Raw genomic sequence first — 26737 nt, 5'->3', positions numbered from 1 at the left:
AAAAACCACCTCCATAAAAAGATGTGTTATTACATTGTGAGTTCAGGTATACTAAACTTTACCTTTCCATCTTAAACATTTGGGAAGATAGGCTGGAAAACATATTACAAAGCCTCCCCATTCTATTCTATGGGTAAGATTGCCTTTAATCCTGGATTCAGGATAAAACACTCAAAGCGGTATCTCTCGCTTCATGGCTTCGGGTGAACCGAGACGGCGATTCTCCGTCACTTCATAGAAGGTGGTTGCAAGACTGTAAACCTACTCGGTTCCAGTACGCGAAGCCACACAACGAATCCAGGATTAAACACACCTTTTCACATTCAGACCATTATTTGCGGTCTGTAAATTACATGAGGGTAGGCCGCACCTTAGCGTGTGCGTACCGCCCCTTGTAATACACACGGTCCTGACGAAAACCATAAAAAAAATTATATTGGTTGAAACATGTAGACCTATTTACTTTATTATTTCCTGTCACATAGCACACTTGGCTATTTTTAAATTGTTTTTAATATATACACTTCTCGAGACACCAAAGTCCTCCTAGTTGGGCAAAGGTGCCACATTGGTTTTATTAGGGTTCAGACGCTCAAGAATAAAGTCTTGAACGGAGTAGTACTGACCCTTTTTAATATATCTTCACACATGTATAGTTAGCACATATAAAAAGACACAATATCCAGCTCCACTGTAGTCAGGTGTCGTAGCACACCCTATAGGCACTCGGCCTATGGGGTGGGACCCCGATGATGAAGCATGTCACCAACCAGGTTGGTGAGTGAGGGGTCTTCTTAAAGGACTACTACTGTCCTGTGAACGGTGTTGGGGCACTTAATGCTTATTTAAATACACCTCTTAGGAAAAAGCGAATTGCTGATTTCCTCCCCTTTCAGGAGGCACTCCTTCTGTGTTATTATCACTAAAAGACGGGGACCAGGAGTTCCTACCACACATAGTCATATGTAAAATTCCCTCACTCTCGCTTTGTTACATACATAGTATACACAGAGCCAGTTTCCTACGCAGTGCAATTGCTAGAAATGTAAAACGCTTGGTAGCCCATAGTTTAATGCCTAGTAACAATGCAATCAGCGCACCCTCTCACCGCCACACACTCAGCAGGCCCAAATTACCGCCATCAAATCAACAGGTTTCCCACTACGGCTGGGCAGCTATATAGTAGAGTTTACAATCTGGGACACCAAGCCCCCCTCTCCCAGCGAGCGTTGCACGGTATGTACCTATACTTTATGTCTACCTCTGTCCCAGATCAGTTCTCATTGTAAAACACTGAGTGCCTCAAACTAGACTGGGCAATCAGTGACATTATTGGAGGTAGGAAAGAGCTCCAAAAATCAACACTACTCTTAAAGGTACAAATTGTTCTCTCTAGGGATTCTCATCCCTATGATATACTCTCATGCCCAGGTACTTAAACATCAGAGATTCCCATTCAATTTCTAGGTGAGTCACTGCTGATGGAAAGGACAGCATAACAAGGGGGACTGGGAATGTGCATGTCTTAATCCAGGTCGCACTCTCTCCTCAGAGAACTGCAGACTCCTATTAATACCCTCATCAGCATTCCAAAGAAACAGGAGCATATTATCAGAATAAAGTGATATTCTCAATATCGCTGGTATGCACTCCGCCCTGCAATGGGATACTTCCCAATGTTCGTAATTAGGCCAGTCTTTGTTTCCAATTGTACGAGCCAGGCCAGCATCCTTCCCACTTTACCCCACTCTGAATGATTTATGTACTCCTGGTGCATGGAAGGGTGTAGGCATGCTAATGCGACAGCATGTATCTCTTTTACCGCCAGAATGAATATTCTACACTGCGCCGATGCAGCCACATTTTCTTCCAATTTTCAAACGTTCTTGTCCAAACTGGTGAGTTGCCTCTCAAGGCTTCCTAACCCCAATGGCCTAACTCAAACAATGGCCCGCACTACCACTTTAAAAGATACTCATTAAGTGCATACTTGATCTGTGGTGCGTCTGTTAATGCAAAAGATATTCTCATACAGTATCCCCTTACGTCTCTTTAGACATGGGTTAGTCTTCGCCCAAGAGAAGTGATACCTAGAATTTCATAAAGTCCATGTGTGTAATGTATCCGAGATCTATAAGTAATGGCAAACAGGTGAATCAGTGCTCACCTTACATTTATCCCAGACCTAAGTATGAGGCTATATGTGTTTATATGTACAAAGAGTTTTTATATATCCATTATTAGGATCCTCACCCCACAGGTACCACCCTTGGCATGCTCCATTATTAGACTCTCACTAAGACACAGAATGTGTGTGAATGGACTAAACGCATTTGTAAGCATAGTTCTTTGAAATGGTAACTAAGGGTGAAGGCAGGAAGTGTGGGAATGTTAAAATAACCTCCGAATTCAAACTTTTAATGATGTAGGATTAGGGGCTAGATTGGCTTTCTACATGCAGAGAGACAGGGACACTGCTCCAGTGATGACCCGTTACACACATGCACTTTATGAAATTCTAGGTATCTCCTCTCTGAGTCTATTGAAGCATAGTATTTGGGAAGATTAGGGTATATCTATCAATAAGACTCACTCCTTCTTAAGTCTTGACGTAGGTCTTCACCCCCCAACTGCGCAGACACCAACAAGGGATTATGGTCAGAGAGTATGTGAAAGGTACTCTGCATTTACAACCACATTAATAAGTCCATAAGAATACAGTATCTTGTCCAGCCATGCTTGTACGTCATGGACAGATGAGTCCACCCAAGGGGGTTACGAGTTGTCTGCTACACAATTATATCTTCCCTAGTTGTTTGCGCTCCTTCAGTGAGAAACAGTATTTGCCCAGTATCAGGTGTGTAAAGGCTGCTCAGTGTTGTCCTGATTCCATCCAATTTTCCCAGTAAGATGATTTACCTACCCTCTTTCCGAAGAGTATAGACTCGGGGTTAAATGATATTCTTGCCTTACCAAGGCCAGAGAGCCCATGGCATATGAGGAAAAACGTGTGGCATATACTTGGCCTCTCCATCGCCTTTTTAACTTGGCAACTTCTTAGTGCACCAGAGGGGTCTCTTGTATCAATCCTTAATTTACCCCTTTTCATTTGAGGTGTGCAAGGACCTTATATCTATTCAACAGAGTACCCAATTCCTGCACGTTCCAGGTATAAAATTGGTATTTATTTATGTGACTTGCCATAGTATGGAAGGAAAGACTACAACTGCCAAGACAAGAAATGCCATCATCCCCACAGGGGTGGAGTCATCTGCATTGGCTCAAGGTCTGGTCTCACAATCAGCTACCCCCTTAACTTCCGCAGGTATACCATCATTAGTGCTACAAAACTCAGACTGATTAAACATATTATAGAATTCCCCAACTCTCTTAGGTCAGTGTGGCAATGGCCTACTGTTCAAGCAACCAAACATGAGAAAGGAATTCAGTTTGTACTCCTGTGTTGTGACCAACCATGGAACAGGCAGGTGGCATTGGCAACATGCGCTCATATTGCATCTCCCCTTACCCGCCCAGCAGAGCTAATGTGTTCTCAAGGAGCCCCCTGTGACACGCTCAGACCTAACCATTTCATCTACCATTCAGTCTCCACAACAGATGCTCTTTCCTACTCTTCCTGTTTCTTAGATGGTCGTGCTGCTCAGAAGGCAGCGCATCATCTCTGTCTTTTCTGTTTCGGGTGTGAAAGTTGATACGAACGTTCATCGTGTTTGCCCACCTTATGCTGTTCTAGCCAGTTCCATGCATCAGAGGTGTATGATATTCAATCATCACCTTTAGTCAGACAGAGAAGATCAACATATATTTGATACCAGCTCCTTTTTACTGCCAGGAACAATGCTTTCTTCCATTGCACTAACAGTGCGTTATCCAAGAAGATTACCACTTGACTGTTCTCGACCTGTAGATTTCCTCTACCCCGCACCCATTGCAGTATCAGATCTGTAGTGCCACCACAGGTCTAGGTTGTCCTCCAGGTGGAGGGGTCTAGCCGGCACTTTCTGCGCACGCTCCAAAGCAAAGAATAGAGACAAGCCCTGCAGTGCCACCTCCAAAGAAAGCTACTTTTCCAAATATTCACTCACAGTGGTTGCCTCCACTTCCTCTGGGAGTTCCACTACACAGATGTTATTCTGCCTGTTCCAGCTCTCTGCATCCTCAGCCCTTCAATATAGGGAGTTTGCTCTGTCTGTTAGGATCCGCATTTGTGACTGCAGTGTATACTATGATGGGTAGATATCCTCCAAGTTCTCCTCAATGTTGTTTAACGTTATCCGCCAATCTCTTTTGGTTATAGTGCAGTAAACCAAGATCAAGAGAAAATTTATCAATTTTAGCCTCAAAGCCTTCCCTGGAAGAAGTGATGGCGTGAGTACCTGAGCATAGTTACTGCATGGTCTTCTCCCCCCAGTGTGTGCAGCACTCCTGGCTCTTCTTCACAGGCCACATGCTCAGTAGACTAGTAAGCGCCAGGAAACCCATGGTGTCAGTGCGCTATACAAGCACCCCTAACGATACGATACGATACGAGACCCCTGCGGGCATCATATTGTGGCCCTTGTGGCTGCAGAAGAACACAATCACCGTCTCGGTCTAACCTCATCCCTGAAGACAATTGATGCTACCCTTCGAACCACAGTCCAGAAGAGCTCACACACTGCAGTTAGTTTCTTTTATGGACCCTCAGTGTCTCAGGAAAATGGCGGAGCTTGAGCAGACAGCCAGGGGTTTTGAAAGATGCAGCTTTTTTTGTCTAATATAATAATATATAAGAAGGTATTTACAGGTGATAGATACATTGCAAGGTTTTGCTTCCATTATTTTTTGGAGCATTCTTTACCGACTTGCTATTAATTATGACTACGATTTCTTACTCTTCCAAATGAACGCCATGATTTTCCGAAAGGGGCTTGGAGAAGCCTTATAATTTGCTCTTCCCAAGATGCTAGTTTATAATGGAAATTTTTTTGAGGTCCACAATCCTAAATGAAATAGAGCCTTTTCCTGCGATGTCATTTCCTGCCTGAATAATAAACTGGGGAGGCATTACCAAGGAAAAAATTCACAGCACGGTATCACTCCATTCTACACCCTCTAGCTACTTCTGGGTGTCTTCGCTTAAACTACTGCATTAATCTTCATCTGCGATCAAGAGCTTCAAGACTGGCATGGCGATTTTTTTTATACTCTTTGTGTTGTTTTTTTCCTCCTAACTGGGGCCCTCTTAAGAAGACACTTGATATCTTTCATCTGTACTATTTAGTACAGGGTGACACTGTGGGTTTTGGGAGGAGCCTCCCTTTCCTCAGGAAGCCATGAAGGAAACTCAAAAGACTTTCTCAGCATCCAGTCCTTCTCAGCAAAAGAGGATGAGCAAAGGGCCTGTCAGAATAGGGTTGGGCATGAGGGAGGTTAAACACTGGAATAAGTGTACAGCCAGACCCAGCTTCTACCTCCTGCTGCATGCGGCCAAGGGCCTTATAATGTGGCGTTTTGACATGCAGGGTATTAGAGACATGGAACACTAGGCACAGGGCCTGGCTAAACTCCCAGGCCGTTCAACCAACCTCTGCTGCACAGGGCCGAAGTAGGAGGTGGCTGCTTAAAAGATAGCTATAGTGTACCATCAACAAAAATCACGGAAATCCTTTTAAGGACAATTTATGCTTTATTCTACTTGTTATAAATTAACATACTCCCTTAAAAGTGAAGTTATGGTTACAAATTAAAGTGGCTAGTGTGAAATGGCAAGTTATGGTTATATACACAAATCATAACTCGCACCACCGGAATGTAAATCATAACTCAATCACAGCCTAAGTGGTATTACAGCTAAAATAACAATTATGCCAAGAGATTTAAAAATGTATTTCATTTTTTATACGTGCCCTTTCAGCACACAGCTCATAAGTAATGCCTTTGCATCTTTCAAATAATCATATAGCTTCTCTAGGAGGTTTGCAATTTTGTAAAACTCCTTTTTATTTAGAATAAATCCCAACATACCTCATCCTTCCAACTCTGAGACTTTAATTGGTAAAAAAAATCCCATGGTAGCTGTCTAATGTTACAAATGAGGGTTTGACTAGGGATTAATTTCTTATCTAATGCAGGCCTCAACAAATCTACTGTCCCACCCCCTATCGTATCCCTTCTGGGAGTGAACAAACTGGAAAGACATTGGTGTTATATTCTTTCAGAAATTGAATGAGCAATTAAAACTCCTTTAAATCATGTTTTTATCTTGACAAATTTGCTGTCTGTTCACAGACAGAGGTCAAATGTCAGTTGTCCTTTTACTAATTGCTGCTTATCTTATCCTGATAAATGGAGTTTACTTTTCTTTCAATTATTACAGTTAGAGTTTTTTATCAAGTGATACATCTGACAATCCTTGTGCAAAAAAAGGCTCTATGATGTCAGTTTTGTTTTTCAACATACAATGTTTAAACTCCTAGTACATAAATAGTAAAAATATTTCAAAATATATCGGGAATTATGAAGCACTTTTTTTGTGATTCATGAGAGTGATGCAAACAAAGATTTAAATAGGACCAAAACAAATCAGAACACTTTAATTGGTGGCAAATGACAAATACCTGTCACTGTATAGTTTTGTCAGTAAAACCGCCGGTCAGTAGGAAATGTTGCAAGCATTTCAATTGAAATCTGCTGAATGCAAATGAGTGTGCTATCACTTCTTGCTTTAGGTATGTATTTTGTAAAAGTGATAGTTTTTAAACATGATTTGAGAAACATTCCTGCCCCTATCCTGATGACAATGTGTCATGTATATCCTATATGTGACTAGATTTGTATTATAGTAAAAGTTTAGTCTATTAAATCAAACAAAAGTGTTTTTTGTACAGGAGACATGCTGAACTTGTGCGTTTGAAGGTGCTCTCATATGGGAAAAAGAAGAAAATGGCGGCTCAGTGACTTAAAATATTTGCCCAGGATCACATAATTTGAAACCAGTGTATGGGTCAAGAGCATTATAGTTAGGTCCAGTAGATTATAGTCAGTTCAGTTAATCTTAATTTCGGTTTAGCAAACCATGAAAGATACACATTAACAATTATCACATCACAATAAAAACACTTCATAACATAATCTTTCGAAAAGGTACCGCTCGACCAATGCATACATTCTAGAATCAGATTTCTAATCTATGACCTCTGTTGATCCCTAGAAGATAAATATCATTCAAACATTTTTTTAAAGTTTAATAGGATCATAAAAACATTAAAACATTGAGGAGTTACAGCAGTTTTTGTTATAAAATACCAGCAACCAGGCTTATATCCTGACTTTTTGTAAAGTGCTAGTGATACAAGGCAAAATATATATGTCCAAGTTAGTGTTCCAACTGTTTTTCCTTTTAATACTATATAGCAAATATTATAAAGTTAATAAGATTCTATATGTACTAACTAAAGTGCACGTGCAAGGGACCAGTATAATTTTATGATGTTAGGTTAAAATGTCAAACCTTCTTTTCTTCTTAATAAACTTACACCACACAGGTACATACTAACACTAAAGACCACAGTTCGAGAAGTGTCGGTTTTTAATATTCTTTCTGCCTCATTGCAGGATCTTTTACCCAACAACGGGCAGATGGATTTAATCCATTTACTTCTATATTTTTTAGAAGCAGAGCAGAAGAACAATATATGTGCATCTTTTTCTTTAGCACCCATATGGCATAGTACAAAACACTCCAGACCTTCCTCCCCTTGTTTCTGGACCCATTTAGCTGTATTCAAGTTTGTCTGTAAAACGCAGTATCGGAATTTCAAGTATAAAGATTTTGCTAACTGGGGTTGTAATTCATACAAAAAGGGCTTGAAACTGCAGGCCGGTTTCATCAAAAGAAACCGTGTTGCTAAAGTACAAATGGGGGGGTTATGATGAAGGTTGTTTTGAATGTAAGACCAGAAAGTTAGCTTGAGTATTTTCTTTGATGCCATAGACAATCCAACAGGTTCCTTCCAAAAGTGCTTAAGCCCTAGGTTATAGAACCAAGTATAGACTTGCTTCAGCCATGGTAACCATGCTCCATTTTTTAACGTTAGAATTTCCTCCAGCCCTTCCTTATAATGTATAAGCTCAATTGTTGACCACGGGCACACCCTGCAGTTCTAGTGATAATTTTAGGATTTTTCAAGGCCTTCGCTGGCAGAGTTGGATGGGTCCTTTAAAAGCATAGTGATACCACTTTCAGTTGTTCAGTACTTGAAGGATGTAGAACTATGGACGCAGATCCATTAATCTCCAAGGCAGAAGTTCTTGCAGATTCCCAGTACCTGCCCCACTGAATTCCCTTGCAAGAAAATTCTTGCTACTGGGCTAGAAGCAGCCAGCAAGCCCCCTGGGACCTTAATCCACTGTTGACGGCTGGTTCTACTGGCGAAATTTACCCGCTGTGGCTTGGATAGGGTCTTATCAATCTGCAGGAAGCTGTTGTCCTGAGTAGAGTTCATGGTGGTCTTGAGTGTCAGAATCCTGAAGTGGGCTGAAGTCCGTGTCACTGCTATGCACATTTCAGTTTTTCCACAAGCTGCTCTTCCCCGCATTTCTAGTTTTAACTCAGAGAACCACCTTGCCTTGAAAATCAGGCTATTGGCTGCTATAATCCACTGCCACGGAAGAACATTTTTAATTGTATTCCTATTGGCATTATTTTACCTTCACCCACAAACATTTGAATACCCTAACACCGTGACCAGTTTACTTCAAATGTTTGTCTTATTGCATTTTAATTGTTTTTGCTTAAACCAGGTTTGAATATTAAGTTCTTGAAGCCTCGACATATTGTGAATGGGGTTTTTCTCACTTCAAATAAAATCAAAAGAACACAACTGCAGTCACATAGACCATAGACCATAGAGATTGTCACTATCTGCACTTGGTTAATCTATTGCACATATACGTACACAACAAATCCCCAAATAGATTCCTGTACTGTTTTGATTTTTGAGGGACAAGAACAAAGCTCCTCACACACACACACACTAGTAAGATCTTTAAAGGCTCACTATTGTAGCAAGTAAACATTTACATAAATACGTAAAAAATGATAGTAGCCTGAAAGAGAACCTAGGAGGTGGTATTTTAATAAAATTAATTTAGAGAAAGAGGAATGGTGCGTAGAGGTAGCGAACAAAAAAAATAGTTTTTTCCTTAACAATGTAGACACTGCCACAGTACGCATAGTGTGGGATGCCTTTAAGGCTACACTGTGTGGGGGTTATTACTTCTAAAGAAATCCCCCGACAAACGGTAAAAAGGGAAAAAAGATCTGAGCTTGAGTCTAGGCTTCAGCAAGCAAAGAGAAAGTACACTAATGATAGAAACCTAACAACAAAACAGTAGCTGCAACAGGCGAAGCTGGAAATACAGGAATATTACTATCTACCAGGTGACTTGGCAAGCACGGCCTACCTTCAGTAGACATATGCGGAGAGCGAATATACGGGGAGACTACTTGTGTGGCAAGCAAAGGAGAAACAGGTCCAAAATAGAATTGAATCGCTGATAAATGAGGATTCTAAAGTACAAATAACCAGTCCCTTGGAGATTGGAGAGGCCTTTCTTAGACATTATGAGAAAGTATATCATACCGATCAACAAATAACGCCTGACTGTATTATAAGCTTCCTAGACAAACTACCAATTCCAACCATGAGCAAAGAACATAGCAAAATATTAACTGTAGAATTCTCTACTGAAGAAATAGATACAGTTGTGAGTTCAATGGCTAATTGTAAAAATGTAAATGTAAATGTAAATTGATACTTGTATAGCGCACTACTCACCCGCAAGGGTCTCAAGGCGCTTGTACGAATACCGCTGTGGAACCCATCCTGACTTTCCCTGTGAGGCGTCCACTCCTGGGCACCCCCAAGGTGGAGGCCAGGCATCCTTAGCGTTGTGGGGGCCGTTGTGGAGATTAAGCATGCTATTGCCCAGAGTTGCAGAGTGAGACTCCATGATTGGAATAGGCACCGAGGCGAGAATTATCAGGTCAGTGGAATTTTGAGCTTAAGACCCGCCGAGGCGGGGAATTGAACCCTGGTCCCGGGCTAGACCTCTGCATCAGGGTCTGCCGCTCTAATCATCAGCAGCTGGGGAGGATGGACTGCTAGTAGAATTATATAAAATGTTCTCCCTAACTTTAAATGTACAACTGCTTAATCTTGCTAACTATAAACAAAGAGGGGATGAACCTCCGGCCTCATTTCATACGGCAGTAGTAGTTAGCATTTTGAAGAAGGACAAAAGCAGGGAAAACATTAACTCCTATAGGCCAATAAGACGTATCAACACTGATTATAACATTTTTACCAAGCTTCTTACCAACAGGCTTAATAGAATTGTGGGATCAATAATTCACGGGGATCAATGTGGTTTTATAGCAGGTAGACAACTCTCCTCGAATACAAAATTTATGATAGAAGCTTTGGACTATTTTAGATGCTGAGAATGCCTTTGATCTGGTGTCCTGGGAGTGTCTTTTTTAAATTCTTGCTAGATTTGGTTTTCCAGAAAGTTTTATATATATATATATAGTGAAAATTCCGTATAAGGACTCAATGACACAAATAATAATCAACTAAATAATATAAATAATAATAATAATAACAGGCAGCTGTTGAAGAAGTAGGGGTACATGGCAGGAGTGTCCCCTATCTCCAATTCTCTTTGCCTTATTCATAGAGCCCCTGGCAAAAGTAATCAGGCAAAAAGCACTGCAAACCTTTACATGGCATGACTTTGCAAGGCAGACCCCCAGGATATAGCGGCATGGTTTAGCAAATTTAGCGGTACAAAAATAGAAATTTAGCGGCACAAATATGGAAATTTAGCAGCAATTTTGCGGCATTTTATGTGGCCATTTTTCCTACAACAAACACAGATATCTTAGTTTTTTTAGTTATTTAACAACATGAAGCTCTCCTGCTGCAGTGGGTGAAGGCTCACAGCTACGGTAGGTTTCATGTCTGGCTGCCGCTAGCGTTTCCATGACCATTAAATGACATCACTCCGGTCAGAGGCTAAAGATAGCTCGCCATTCACGAAACGAGAGGCTACGTGTGTGTCTGGCCATCACGTGTGGATCAATCCCTCCCCCCTCAGCTCCCACCCGTCTCCCACCATGCCCAGAAGTGCAGTCCCTGAGGGAGGTGCAAGTCTGCGGGACAGCAGTCTCCAGCTGATGGAAGTTTAGAATGGGCGACAGGTGGCACGTGGTCTCGATGTGGCCCCTCCTTACTTTCTAGGCATTATTGTTTCAGATAGCATTTCGGTCTTTACAGCGGAAAACCGCTCTACTTGGTAGAAAAAACATTTCCTAGTGTTACTTTATAGAACCAACACGTTCCTTCATTTGGTAAAACCTGCGTACAGGCTATTTCGGTAGTTGAGTCTTGAGGTTATCAAGGCCTGGGTCGCCTGTTTTCTAGCCTGAGAGGAGAGGTAAGAATGTTCTAAGGACACGAAGGATGGCAAAACCCATGCCCACCACAGAGTTGATTTAAGTGTGAAATGATAGTTGCTTGTTGAATTAAAATCCATGGGGCAGACTTATGACAACTGGCGCATCCCTGCAAATCAGCAGAGATGTGCCAGATGAGATGTGTCATGCAAGTTTACCCATGCGCCACCACAGATGCGCTGCATTTACAATGCGGTGCATCATGGCGCAAGAATAAACAGATGCATGACGCATCTCTTGTCAGAAGGGTGGCCCATTGCTGGAGTCGTGTCGCAAACGCGACGCAACTCCAGCAATGCTCGTGGCCTGCCCAATTACATTCACTCAGCCACTTTTAGGAGGCGTTCCTGCGCCGGAATGCCCCCCCGCGCCGGAATGCCTACATGTGGCGCAGGGCTTTACAACGTGATGCATCTCCCAGGTGCGTCACGTTGTAAATACCCCACAGCATGGCGATGGCTTTGCGCCACGGCTGTGCCACAAAAGTGACGCAACGGCAGCGTAAAAGAGGAACAAGTGGCTTGTAAATCTGCCCCTCTGTACTTTAGTAAAGCTTTTAAAACCAGACTACAAAGTGGCCCAACCAGTGGACTTTGTCAATTCCTGTTGACCTTGCTCTGTGGTGCGAGTTCCTGTTCGCGCAATATGTGGGCACCCCTGCGTACTCACCAGTCTAACGATGGTTAAGCCATTGCTTTTCATTAAAAAAAACAAAAAACATTACAATCCAACAAGTGTTATCTGACAGCAGTATAATTGAATTACCCTTTAGGAGTGACATATTATCCAACAATCTGAATTGTATGAGCTGACTATTACAAATCGAGTGTCTTCCTCCTCTTTTTATTATACCTTAATTTTTAACTCTTTTTTTAAAGCGCGGCTAGCGTAGTATGTTAAAGGTCCCAGGGCTTGGTTTCAGTGTCAACCCTGCTATCCTACCCACCCGCCAATACAGCGAGGCTTCCTTTGGGCAAGGGAGCCAGGACACCCATTGAGCGGGTTAATTTTCCGGATTTTCATTTAGCAAAGTGGACTTCCAAATGCTTGTTCTTTATTAAGGCCAACACCTCACGTTGTTTTTTTCGTACAGTACAGAAATGTATCTGAAAAACAAAATCAGAAATCTATCCAAATAAAAACTAGAGACAATACTTTGCAGACATCAATGTACTCATGAAGCAAACAGAAGCAAACAGAGTGTCATTCCTCTTTAAACAGATTATTCACAGGTCGCACGGGGTTCCTCAGTCCCTGCATCGGTTGTAACCCATAATTGTTTTGCTAGGAGGCGAGCAGCCGAGAAATGCTGGGAAAAGGCCAGCACCCAGAGGCAGAAGAGAAGACTGCCGAAATTACGAGGACACATGAGTTTAAATATGCCTGACACTGAATAATGTCTCCCGCTTCTAACACGAGTGCTGAAACATTTATATAATCAAACCTTCGGAAAGAAAATAGAAACGCCGCGTACATTTACACTTTTTAAATAGTATATGCACATGTCTTAGCCACAGCCAACAGTTATTTATTACAGATCCCCCAGGATATAGCGGCTTTTGTCAAAATGGCGCGCGATTTCTACAAAAGTGCCGATTTTGCGGGCACTTTTGTAAAAATCGCAGCATTTTTACAAAAGTGCCGATTTCTCGGCAAACCGCAAAATCGCGATATCCTCGAGGGTCTGTATAAAACTCTATTCCGATTATATTGTTTTATTTCTTAAACCTGGGGAGAACATCCAAAAGGAAATATTGGGGATGTTTTCAGATTTTCAAGCACTGGGTGGCTATAAAATAAATAATGTTAAGACAGAAATGTTATTATGTCATTGCTCAGGTCAAACACTGCTACCAAGTTTTCAGTCATTACATAAATCCAGGCCCAGGAGGTATTTAGGGATCTATGTGTTGGAAAGAGTGGATGAACTATATACATTAAACTATGTCCCTGTATTGCAAGAAGTTAAGAGTTTATTAGCGAAATGGAATCAACTTCCAATTTCAATAATAGGCCAGGTGGCACTTTTACGAATGACAATTTTACCACTATTTAATTTTTTATTTGCAGCAATCCCATGTGCACTACAAATGTCATTTTTACATAACTAGATGGTCTATTCTCAACTTTCCTATGGGCCAACAAGGTACCAAGATTAGCACTAGCCACTTTAAACTGCCCACACATATGAGAATGCGAACACACACAATCCTATTGGCGAAAATTACACGACATACTAAGTGACATACTCAGTCCAGTTCAGTATATCTTTATTTCGGTTCACATAAAACCATAAAAGATCCATCATAAAATTAACATTAAGGGTGGGCATAGTTCGCGAAGTAGCGCTACGTGAAGCTTTGCGAAGTGCACTTCGCACTACGCAAACCTCACATAGCACTACACGAGCTGTGTAGTAGCATGTTCGCACTGTGCAAGATGCGTTTCAATGATTGCACAGTGCGGACAAGCATCCGGCACTGTGCAATCATTGAAAATGGCATCTTGCCAACGCGAACTGGTAGTTTCTCATCGCGGGTGGTCGGGAGCATGCGCAACCACTCGCAATGAGAAAGCTGACCTCCCCGCGTTGAGAATCTCGCCGGGATGTCATTTTGCTTGCTCGCGGTCGCAAACATGACGTTCAGGAACGCGAACAAGCAATAAATGACCGCTGCACTACGCTACGCTGCACTACACGTGTTTGCACTGTGCTAAGTGCAGCTCGTGTAGTGCGAAGTTGCGTAAACTTTGCAAACTACGCCAGCGTATCGTAGTGCTTTGCCCAGGGTAAATTAACATACAATTTGTTCGAATGTTAATGTGCAAAGGTAGCAGTTTTTTTTGTAATAAATAACACTTCATCAAATTAAGGGCTATCGTTAAAAGAAATACATTTCATTACCTAACCATAAAAGTAACAGATAAAATATATAAATAGTTAAAACTAGAAATAAGCATTTTAAAATTCATTTGTAAAGTGAATTAAAAAATCTGTGTCCATTACTCCAATATCGGCTCATAATCCAGTATATATATAGCTCTAAATAATGTTCCCATTTGGTTAGCACAGATTACAAATACTTTATAGCAATTAATAGATACACAAATTGCATTAGAGCACCATTAGGCCTTAAGTACACGTGTATAATTTATGGAAACCATTGGTTTAAAAATACCTAATCTTGGTTTGTTAGACCATAACACCTTAGCTGCGTGTAAATATCCCTCCCCAGTGCTGTGCTGTCCATTGGAACTAGTGCTGAATGGAAGTCCAATGGTCGTGCGCAGTACTGGGGAGGTAGCGCTCCTGACGACCGTTGGCCGTCAGCAGCGCTTAAGAGGTTAAAGTTTTCACCCTGCTTTTGTCCTTATAAGGCTCACATTAAACAAGAATCCGCTAAGACTAAAAACAACCTTTTGAGATGTATCAGTTTTCAATATTCTTCCTGCCTCTAGGCAATGTCTAGTATTCATATTTTTACAGATGGGTTTAATCCATTTGTTCCTTGGTTTACATACGCCGGGCAGAAGAATAATATCTGTGAATCATTTTCCTTAGACATATTTTGACATAATTCACAATATTCATTGCTGTTTCCGTCTTGATTTGTAGCCTAGTTTAACGTATTTGTGTTAGTTCGCAGCACTCCATATATAAACTTCATGTATAACGATTTTGCAAGTTGTGGACGAACTTCTTCTAAAAAAGACTCAAAACTGGCTCCCTCCTTAAAAAGAAGAAACGTGGTTGTTAATGGACCATTATCTGTGCCATGACACATGTTATTTTGAGCTTATTTTGAATGTAAGCTCAGATTGTTGTTTTTAGCAGTTCCCTAGATGTTAATGTCAACTGTGTCGGGCGTTCCCAAAAATGGTACAGGCCTAGTTTCTCAAACCAAGAAGAAACGTGTTTGAGCTACGAGATGTTCTTGCTCTGGTCAGTGCTTTATATCTCCTCAAGACCTTCCTTATAGTCTGATAGTTCTTGGGTTGACCAGAGCCGCACCCAATGTAATAGGGGTCTTAATATTGCGTGGTGGTCTGGTCGCTTAACATTTAAATCCATAACAATCGGGATTAGGAGTGTTCGCACAGGTAAAAGTAACAATCTTCTGAAAAATGTGTTCTCTCCTGGTTCAAAACTCTTTTTGCAATTGGGTCCCCATATTTCTGCCCCATGAAGAGATGCTGATTGAGCTCTATGTTTAAAGACCTCTAGGGCGCAAGACACCACCTTCGAGATATTCTTTATTATAGGCAATGTGTTTTGGAGCAGGGTAATTTTCTAGTTGTGGCTTCCAGGACAGCTTTGTATCCAAGGTTATACCCAAATAGTTAAAGGATTGAACATATTCTAATTTTTGATTGTTAATTGCTAGGTTCTGTTCAAAAGACTTGTGTGGGTTTATTGCCATATATTTTGTTTTGCTGGCATTTATTTCAAGGCCCTTAGTATTGCAATATGTATTAAAAGAATCCAATAAGCGTTGAAGGCCTTTTGGGGTTTGTGATATTAATATTGTATCGTCAGCAAATATAAGTGCTAGCATCAGATCACCCCCCAACTTTGGGGAATCATGGGTACACCCGAGCAAGTGACTTTGGATATCGTTGACATATAAAGAAAATAGGGTGGGCGCCAGTAGGCACCCCTGGGGCACGCCCCTTCTGACCGGGATTTCCTTAGTGAGTTCGCCCCTCGGGCTCCATCTCACTTTTGTGAAATTATCCTCATGTAATCTTATTATTTGTGTGCGTAATTCCTTTGGCAATCCCTGAGATTTCAATGATTCCCAAAGTAAGTTCCGTGGAATGAGATCGAAAGCAGCCCTAAGGTCTACAAAAGTGATATACAAGTGGCCCTTTTTAACTTGATGTATTTCCAGTATAGACAAATGAACCTAACAACCTGATCAAATGTGATGATTTTTTATCTGAATCCCACCTGGAATTTGGAGAGCACACTGTTCTCTTTAAGCCATCCGTTTAAAATATGCCTAGCGAAGATTTTTTGTAAAATATCTATTAAGCTTATAGGACGATAATTTGCAGGGTCGTAACGATTGCCCTTCTCAAAAATCGTAATGATCTCTGCACTTTCCATGTTTCGGGTATAGGAGAGCAAGATACAATAGCATTCCATAAGCGATTTATCTATGGCCCCCAAACACTACTACCATTCTTTAACATATCTCCCGGGATTTTGTTGGGGCCGGGCGCTTTCCCGGGCTCGACTGCACTAACTGCCATTAGTGTTTCTTCAAAGCTAAAATGGAGACCATTCGTATTATGGTTAACCACAGAGGCTGAACGAACAGGAATTTTTTCATTTTGTGCTGTCGCATAGAGGCTGGTGAAATAATCCTCCCAAGTTTTAGCATCAAGATAGAGGTCCTTACTATCCCTACCCTACCCTTCCTAATTAGACGCCAAAAGCCTACTTGGTCCTTGGACTTAGCTGCACACATTAAGTCCATCCAGATGTTGTCATCCCATGTTTTTTTGGCATGAACAAGAATTTGCTTATAATTAGATCTTTTCTCCCTCATGCCCAATATATATCGTTTATTTTAGTTGCCAATATAAGATCGGCTTTTGCTCCCCGACACTCTTTGTCATACCACATGTTATTTCTTGTTTTGAAGTCTCTCCCACTACGCTCTTTGGTTATTCTACTAACAATCGGTGCTAAAGCTTTTATCAAGGCATAATGTGCGGCCAGTGTCGGAAACTCTACTGCGGGTGAATCCATGTGCAGAGAGACGAAGTCTACAAAGGAGTCGTAAATCTGCGTCATGGCTTGAGTGCATCCTAGAATATGTGGCCACTTTACAACTTGGTGATTGTTGCGGACAAGAACGTCATCAGTTGATGTATTATTATCTTCATTGTTCTCAATGATATCAATAAAAGGGTCAGTTACTAATGTCAGATGTAAGGGTCGGTGGTCACTATCGGTTCTGGAGTCTATTGTCAGATCAAGTACATTTGGCAAGAGTTCGATTGATACCAATATATAATCTATGTTCATTTTGCAATTGCCTCTACTAAAAGTAAAAGATTTTGGTCTGTCAGAGGGCAAGAGACCGGTACAAGCTCTAATTCCCTGCCCTGTTGTTAATTTCATAATTTGTGTGACAGCTATAGTACAAGGCACTGTCAAGCTACTTTCAAGATCAGAAATATTATTTGGGGCATCTTCCTCTGCGAAGAGATTCTCAAAGCCCACCCCTGGTTCAAAGTTACAATTTAAGTCACCCCCTACAATTACCATTACCCCGGGTTCTAGTAAGTTTAAAAATGAATCAAGCTGTTGATGACCAAAGATTCTTTCGTGGCCAGACTTGGCCTATAGTAGATATTGATCAAGTATATTGTTATTTGTCCTGTGTTTTGATTTTCACACCAATCAAATCCTGGGATGATATGTCCAACTGGGTTAACTTGATTTTAAGGGTTATTCTTATCCATATAACGAGATCCCCTGAAGGCCTACCTCTAGCTGATGTATTAGCATTAATACTAAAGGTCTACAACCCAAACTTGTGAGGTGTGTCTAATGCCCAGGTCTCCTGCAATAGGCAGATGTAGCTTTGCTTTATATATTTCAGCCATTCAGTGTCCCTAAGATTCCTATTTAATCCTGCAATATTCCAGGAGGTAAGACGTACTTCTGGCTCTTTCTTTGCTCCTGTCTTTATTGAATTTAGCCTGGGCCGTTTGGTTATTTCCTCTAAAAGGGGTTGAGAAAAGCTAGATGGTAGCTCCCCTGACTCTTCCACTCCTAATTGTCCATTTGACTCAACTGTATTACAACCGTTTACCTCCCACTGTGTCTCCTTTAAGTACTGCCCTAATGGGGAGCATGTCTGTGAGCTATTGCCCAGAGTCACATGGTGCTGAGCTGAGCTGCCAACGGAGCCAGTGATCTAACTGTTAACCCTGTGGTCAGAAGTCAGCTGCACTGGCCGCTGCACCACACCTGTTATCATGAGCAAATTCCCTAGGGTGTGGTTTGTAGAAGTATCTTAAGGGGAGTACACAGATGCTGTTTTTTTGAAGGGATATCTCCTCGTGCGTGTATAGCAATCTTTTAACCATATGGGGTCTGCAAAAGTTTATTATTATACAATTGCCATCAATCTTCTTTGGGGAAATACCAATCCACCCTACTATGCGAACCATTAAAATGTAATTTGCGTTCAGTGGGTTACATTTATTATGTTTATACAGCCAATCGACGTTCATAATTTGCAAGTTGGTCCATGATTTTCTCTGTTCCCTTCTTAGGGCGGGGACCCCAGCTAAAATTAGTACGTAGGGACATGAGGCAGGTGGTAACACTATGACATCAGTACTTGGGTTCAAGGTTGTGCCTTGGAAGTCTTTTGTTACAACAGAACCCAAGTGATATGCGGATACATTTAGGGTTACCTGTTCAGAACATATAACTTGTCTTTCCTCTTTGTTATGATCTGTTTTGTGGACCTTGCTTGTGTGCTTTTCTCCCTATTTTCTCTTTGTGAGATGGAATTTTCGACGTGTGTACTATTGTCCCTGTTACTTGTTCCAGCTAGACTAAGGGTTTGGGGACCCTCCAGTTTCTTTGATTCACATGCCCTTTCTATGACGTCTAGGTAACTAAAGTCCCTATTACCTCCCATATTTCCTATCTCTGCATATCGATGATCGATCTTTTTATCAAAAATGCCAAACTCTGTGTTCATTAATTCAGTAATTTCTAATAACATAGACCCACATTTTGATTCTAATATTGTTGTGAAAGTACAATCTTGAACCCCTAAACTTTCTTTCATTGTTGGCGTGGGAGGGTGGATAGCTACATCTGTCTGTGTGCTAACGGTATTTGTTAATATTACAACTTGATCGTCTACATGTATGGTTGTTGGGGAACGGGCCTGATAACCCATGACTCGCTTCTGCTTTGCTTGGGGCACTTTCCCTTTGGGTTCTTCAGTTGCTTTTGGAGCTCGTGATCTTGTGTCTATACCCTGTCTACTATAATCATTTGAGGCTAGGTTTATGACTGGCGATGATATGCTTGACAAAGTAGATGTCATTGGTTTGCTTTGAACAATTATCTTTGGGCTTAATGGAAGTTGTTGTGGTGAGTTGTTCGAATTAGAAATGAATGGATTTTTATATGTTGGGAGTTGTGTAAGATCCAATGACAACCATCTCTCAGTCATTTTAATTTCATGTGTCAATAGGGATTCTGCTCTAGTTAAAAATGTATCTAGTGTGCCTGCTGCACATTTGAGCTTACTCATAGTTATAGACATATGGGTAAGAGTAGTCAAATGGTACCTGAGTAAAGAAGGACCAAAAATCAATACCGCACTGATCTAAGACAGTGCACACAATCTTATAGTCTTACCAGACTGTTCAATACATAGGATCAGTTCTCAGGGGGGTAGCCCAGCCCAGACTCCTCCGGTCGCTGACGGGCGCGGACGGGGCTGCCCTTGGCCCAGGCACGCCCAGGCGTCTTGCGGTGCGGGAGGTGGAGTGGCAATTTATTGTGCCTCCGGGCGCGAAAGCAGCGTCAGGATATCGCGAGGCTTTTGGGTAATGTAGTCCGTTGGCAATCCCCTCGCGGCGATTACTACAAATTGGAGCCGTTCCCCTCACGGAGATCAGGCAGGATAGACCGTTTCTCTCATGGCAAGGTGCAACAAGCTGACAAGCGTCCCGCGGTGCGGGAGGTGGCGTGGCAATTTATCGCACCTCGGGCGCAAGAGCAGCGTCAGGATGGCACGAGGCTGCTGGGTAATGTAGTCTGCTGCCGTTCCCCTCACGGTGATTGCCTTCAAATTGGAGCCTTTCCCCTCACGGCGATCAGGCAGGAAAAACCGTTTCCCTCATGGCAAGGTGCAACAAGCTGACAAGCGTCCCGTGGTGCAGGAGGTGGCATGGCAATTTATCACGCTTCTGGGCGCGAGAGCAGCGTCAGGATGGCACGAGGCTGTGGGTAATGTAGTCTGCTGCCGTTTCCCACACGGCGATTGACTTCAAACAAGCTGACACTTAATGTCCTTTGTTTCACTCGAAGACATTATGGGTTCTTTCTTCCCAGGGGAGTTAATATAATCGTCGCCAATGTGGCAATTTCTTCTCCTTAGAACGAGGAACACAGACTGTTACAGATGGTCATCTGCGGCAGGCCATTTGCTTAAATGACTGGCTGTTGCTTCAGCTAATAGGCGTCAGCTATAGTGACGTACTCACATTAGTCCTCTGCCCAGAAGCACGTAGATGCCTCTTAAATATATGTGAGCCTACTGATCTGGATAGTTATCAAACACAGTGGGCTACATTGGGAGTAATGTTGGCAAAGAGATATATTGCACAACTGTGGGGAGAGGTGCAACCACCTTCATTTGAGGCCTGGGAAAAAGATCTTGACTGGTACATGCATAGAGAAAAGACTGTTTACACGCCCCGGGGTTGACCTAAAAAATTGTCCCCAATTTGGAGCCCGTGGAACTCCTACCGAAGGGATATCGGCAGCCCACTATGTAGCATTGACCAGGATGATTCCCCTACCCCGTAACATGTTGTTGCAGTGTAATGTTGCAAAGAGCTGTTACTCATTGTCTTCACTAGGTAAGAATGTACTGATTCCTCTGACCTATATATCTTATGTCGGTGAATGTTAATAAACAGCAATTAAAAAAAATAAAAAATAAAAACTGAACAAACATAAAATCGCAGATCCTATGAGGATAGTTAAGAACCCTAAGAAAGTACGATACAAGGTTCTCCAGTGGTGTCTAAAATAAAAAGCCCAACTGTCAAAGTAATATGGAATTCCTCAGATAAATGGCTATACATGTTTGGCCGATCTATATGCCAGGGAAAACAGGTTGTTGCAACCTGGCATACTAAAGAAGTGGGTAGAGAATGGGTACAGACATGTGGGAGACTTTCTCAACTCAGATTCCTGGAAAAAATGGCCAGAGATAGAGAATGGGCTGCTTCACTCTATAGATATGCCTAAGTGGTCGTTTATTCAAATCAAGTGCTTTTTAGAAAATATTGATTCAACAGCACTAAGAGCAAGATTAAAACTAAGTGAGGCGCTACTAGAAACATCGAACAAGCGGTCAATACGTAACTGGGTGAAATTTTTTAATGAAAATAAGACCTCTACTGGAGGAAAATAAGATCCTTGCGGTGTCCAGTTTTGATTCCGTCGGGACGTTCTAAAGTTGCTCAGTGTCTTAATCTATCTATGTTACTGAGCAAATATACTGTTGCCCGCCCCGGTACCATTTACCTTGCCTTCATGAATCTGTCCTCCGCATTTGATTGCGTTAACAGGGTCAAATTGTGGAAGACCTTGAGGGCAATGGGGATGGATAACAGCATTGTTCATTTCCTAGAGGACATGCATAAATCAAGCAAGGCTAACATTAGGTTCTTTCAGGACCTTCGAGTCTCTAGGGACCCTGAGAGAAAGAGGAGAGTATGTCAAGGATGCATCCTGGCCCAATTTGGGTACCAATCAGCAAGCTCTATTGGTGGTGCGCACGTGAGGTGCCATCTTGTCCTCCTTTTTTCACAGTTTTCTTAGGGTTTACATATAGATTGATGTAACCTCTTTTGACACATTATTAAATATACATCCCTATATGTATAGGCGGTATGGAGATATGGTGACTGTCATGTGAAAAAGTTTTTTATGTAAATAAAAGAAAGTCTAGGCAGTAAAGTGTGAGGACACTATCTTGAGTTAAAGTGAGGAGGGTTTATGTGAAAAAGAGTGATAGAATCCCCCCCCACTTATACAACTATCCTCCAGATGAGGAGCCTTTAATGAACAGGTTTTTGTATTTATATTGCGTATTGCATGGAGGGCGACCTGTTTGTTCATTCCCTCTGTAGCTCCTTGTTGATTGAGTACCCACTTCCATGCCTGGCAGGCTAAACTCCACAAAGTTAAAGAGCTGGAGAGACACTTCGCGTAAGGTCAAGCTCACTCATAAAATTTGAGAAATGCTAGAAGTCCATAGGAAGCTAGTCTGCGAATTGGATAAGATGGAATGTTAAAGGGAAATTGTGCACTATGTGGCTTTTTTTATTAGCTTTTATTAGACGTGCTTTTATGTACGTTTTAACAGCATTATCGATAGTGATGTGTTCTGTGGATGGACCATGCTTGTATGAATGTGTCAACTAAAATTGAAATGGAACACCGTGAGCACTTTATTTAGTATGTGGACAACTGTGAATTGAACTCTAAGAAAACAAAATGACTGAGATAAAAAAAATGAAGAAAAAAAAACAATATGTGCAGTGGTGTATCAATAGGACTGTTCCTAAACCTGTGATGCAAATTTAAGGCGGATAGAGTGCAAAGCGGGCGGCATACCATTGCCTTTTTAAGTACTACATGTAGTGCCTCGTAACATTCTGCTATGCACCTATACCAGAGTAGATCAGGCTGTGTCCAAAACATATTTGATAAATATAGACAGCTAAAGGCTGTTCACATCAATCAGTTATTTTCTAGAATTATTGACAAATTGAAGTGTTGCCCACCTACCTGTCCCAAATCCCCACTTCTGAAATTATACAAAATAACCAAGACAGCATGTTATGCAGCTATATAGTATACTGGTGTCACCTCTAGTGCATAATAAAGAGCACATCTGCACGCGGGTCCCTCCTTGGTGTCGGCCAAGGAGTCACCACACTATAGAGTTCTTGTTTTGGAGTGACGCAGCCCAGCGTGTGTACCCTACCAGATTTGTGAATATGGGAAACATATATCAAATGGAATGCCTCTGTTGGGCCTGACCAAACACTCAGATGGTATACTTTGCATCAACCCTTAGGGCTGCAATTCTGATTGAAGGCTTTGGGAGACAATGTGAGAGTTGATGTTTAGAAGGAGTCACTTCAAGAGGTCGTCACGCGTGGTGATAGAGTTACCCAGCAGGGGCGTAACACAGGCCCCCGCATCTCCCACGGTGCGTGGGGGTTCCGAGCTGTAGGGGGGGGGGGGCCCTCTGCACAGTACTCCGGTTTGAGAGCGCCGGATTAAATCAGGAGCAGGGGCCCCTCGTGTACCTCGCAGGGGGGGCCTCCTCAACTTTCGTTACGCCACTGTTTCCCAGTCTAGCGCTAGTACATAATAAGGAATACATGTTGGGTGAAATGCCCGCGTGTGGGTGTACTCTTTATTATGCACTAGAGACGCCAGTATATATTATATAGCTGCATAACATGCCATCTTGGATGTTTTAACTTGCATAGTTCTAAATGGGGTAATTTCAGGTTTTTTTTTTTAGTTTTTTTAAGGTAAGGTAATTTTTATTTATATTGCACAGTTACTTAAAACCATTTACAATACATCTTAAAAAGAAAGGCAGTCCTAAAAAAAAAATGCTTTTGTATACGAAACTATCAAAATCAGTATATAAAAAAAATCAATATATATATTAATATTTGTATCTGTGAATAAAAACCGCAAAGGTTTGTTTATCTTTCTGATGTTTTTCCTGCGTCTACAGCTCAAACATGTAATGATGTAGGGTGTTTTCAATAAAATGCTCAAATGCTCATATTAATTGGCTATCTAGGAGTATTTGTTTTCCGGTTTCCACTTTCAACACACAAGGTAATTCAAATAATGTATATATTATGAGACAGTTTACATGGTCAGATTTGAGGATACTAATGATACAATTAAAACACATGTTCTGTGTTGTTGAGGGGAAAAGTGGGATGAATATACATTCTCCAATTGGCATTTTTCAAGTTTAGAATGAATTGCCATGAATTGTGACGCTTGTTAGTTGGTTTTGTATAAAAAATACATGGATCTTTCTGCCATTTTCTCTTTTTGTTTTTACTGAAGTGTAAAATGAATTGTTATGATAAGTGATAAATACTTATTGGATTCAAGGTTAATAACACTTTTTTTGTATTATATGATTTTTCTGATATGATATCTATGATTTATTTTTATGACCTGTCAGGTCTATTTTTCCATCTATTTAGATGAAGTGTGAGAAAATAATAGATTGTAGTAGGTTTTTACTATTTAAATTATTTTTTGCAATATTCATGTTTTTAATTGTATATATCTCTTTGAAATTGGCAGTCCTGATGAAGTCCGTGATTTATAAGCAAAACACGTAGGCTGTTTTGCTGTTTTTTAGGCTAATCATGACAAGAATAGTGAAGAATACACCCTAAAAATAAATTGACTTCCTTCGTTTTTGAACGGAAGAGACTTCATTTTTGTTGTTGTTGCTTCTCTGTTTTGTATTATCCGTCCAAAGCATGCTTTCTCATCTCATGTATGCACCGTCAACATTCTGAAGAGCAGGATTTGGTAGCAGCTTCCAGCTTGCCTGTGCTCCTCATTGTGAGCAGCCTCCATTATTCCTCCATAAGGCTTCTTAAAACATGTACGGCACAATACTCATGAAGGGTGCTTAATTGAGACAGTAAGCTGCTGTGGACAAGCCGACTGCTGACTGCAGATACTGACTCGGACATAATAATATGCCAGAGAAACCCCTCTAGGCACATGAAGCAGTATACTACACTCATATACTAAAAAGCAATACGTTCTTAACAACAACATTAGGTGTATAGGTAAAACAATTTAATGCTATGTTCTGTAAAGCAAAATTATGCAGAATGGTAACCATGTACTGAACTCAAAATGCATGTTCTACTAAGATTTACTCAGCAATAATAGGTGCTCAAAGAGAACAATGTATTGGAATAAAAATGCACTTGCTACGACATCTTAGCTAATCATAATTGAAATAAAGAAATAAATATGCCTTTTAAAGAGTCATCACATTAAAGAAATGCAATGGAGTACAAGAGGCATAAAAAGTGGCAACGTTTGAAGTTCACAAAACACTTGATGTAATAGCTGGCACGTTAAACACACACATGCACGTTCTCTGGTGTTGAGCTTGACAATTAACCAAGCTACCACAATTGAGCAAAAGATTAAACATACTTGACTCTGTGTAAGGGAACACGGGTCATTTTTAATTTTTTTAATGTAATTTATTGAGGTATTTATTTAATGCATCGCAGCTTGCAATCCCTGTCTAAAAGCCGGCCCCCAGTGTCCTTACTAGAGTTGAGTTGTTGTGTCTGTAGTCTCCTGTAACAATAAAATGACGTAGACGCTCAACTGTAATACGTGATCACAGCTGAGTTTTGCTGTCAAAATGCCTCTTGCCAGAGCCAGCAGACAAGGTGCGATTCGTAACGTTAGAAAGAAAGTCAGTCTTTGGTCTTGTTCCTCTATATGGTTATGAAACTCCTTAGTGATGAACAATATCCTCACAATGTATGGCAGGGAGTACCTCATCACATATATAGCAGAGATCACACTAAATGAGTAAAGGATGGTTCACAAAGATCACAAGACTACACATAACTAGCTGGTCTGTTGGGTCATTGCCCAATAGATCAATTCTCATGTATAGGATAGCAAATTTACTCAATAGGGCTGCTCTACCTCCACAATATTGCATATGTCTACATTTGGCAACAGCAGCTTAATGTTACCTAATGAAATTAGGAAGAATGATTCAAGTCAGCAGGTAGAAAGATTGACACAGGGACACTTTATTTAATATGACAGACTTCTGTTGGAGACGCTACTTTTGTTGCTTTAACTCATCATCAAACTTCATATAATGTACTATTGATGTAATAAAGGGCCCCACTTAGACTATGACAGCAACTCACTAGAGGACCACTTGGCATACTTAAAGATCCCCACCTGCCTGGCGGGGAGCTCTATGACTTCAGTGTATTTACTGGTGTAGTGGATGCTTTGAAGGCACAGCAGAATGTTGTGCAGGTGCCATGTTTTTCAGCTGCTCATAAGCTTTTTGAGTTTTTTTTGGAACATGCTCCCACAGCAAGACTTTTTTTCAGGATCATTAATTGTTTACTCTGCATGGGACCGTCATGCCTGGTGGTCCTAGGCAGTAAAATCCAGTGAATAGGGCGAGGCAAAAACCACCGTGACTTTGGACCTGTTGAGAACAGACTGCCGGGTCAAGGGTTCTGACTGTGGAGCTAGATTAAATTCCGTAACCTGAAATTAAGCGATTCCCCTACCTCTAAACAGGTCAAAAGAACTGCAGGGTTGGAGGATCAGCATTTGCAGTTTTTGATTTTGATGTCCCAGATCAACCA

General features: G+C 41.3%; 1 protein-coding gene across 1 annotated transcript in view; it reads right to left on the bottom strand.

Annotated features, from left to right (window-relative positions):
- Window positions 1-26737, bottom strand: part of LOC147661152 (uncharacterized) — a 515544-nt gene that overhangs the window by 344565 nt on the left and 144242 nt on the right. The gene's annotated exons all lie outside the window — the stretch shown is intronic.

This window comes from Lissotriton vulgaris, unplaced genomic scaffold, assembly GCF_964263255.1.
Source record: "Lissotriton vulgaris unplaced genomic scaffold, aLisVul1.2 SCAFFOLD_368, whole genome shotgun sequence".
Classification (NCBI taxonomy): Eukaryota; Metazoa; Chordata; class Amphibia; order Caudata; family Salamandridae; genus Lissotriton; species Lissotriton vulgaris.
This window is presented reverse-complemented; position numbering and strand designations above follow the sequence as displayed.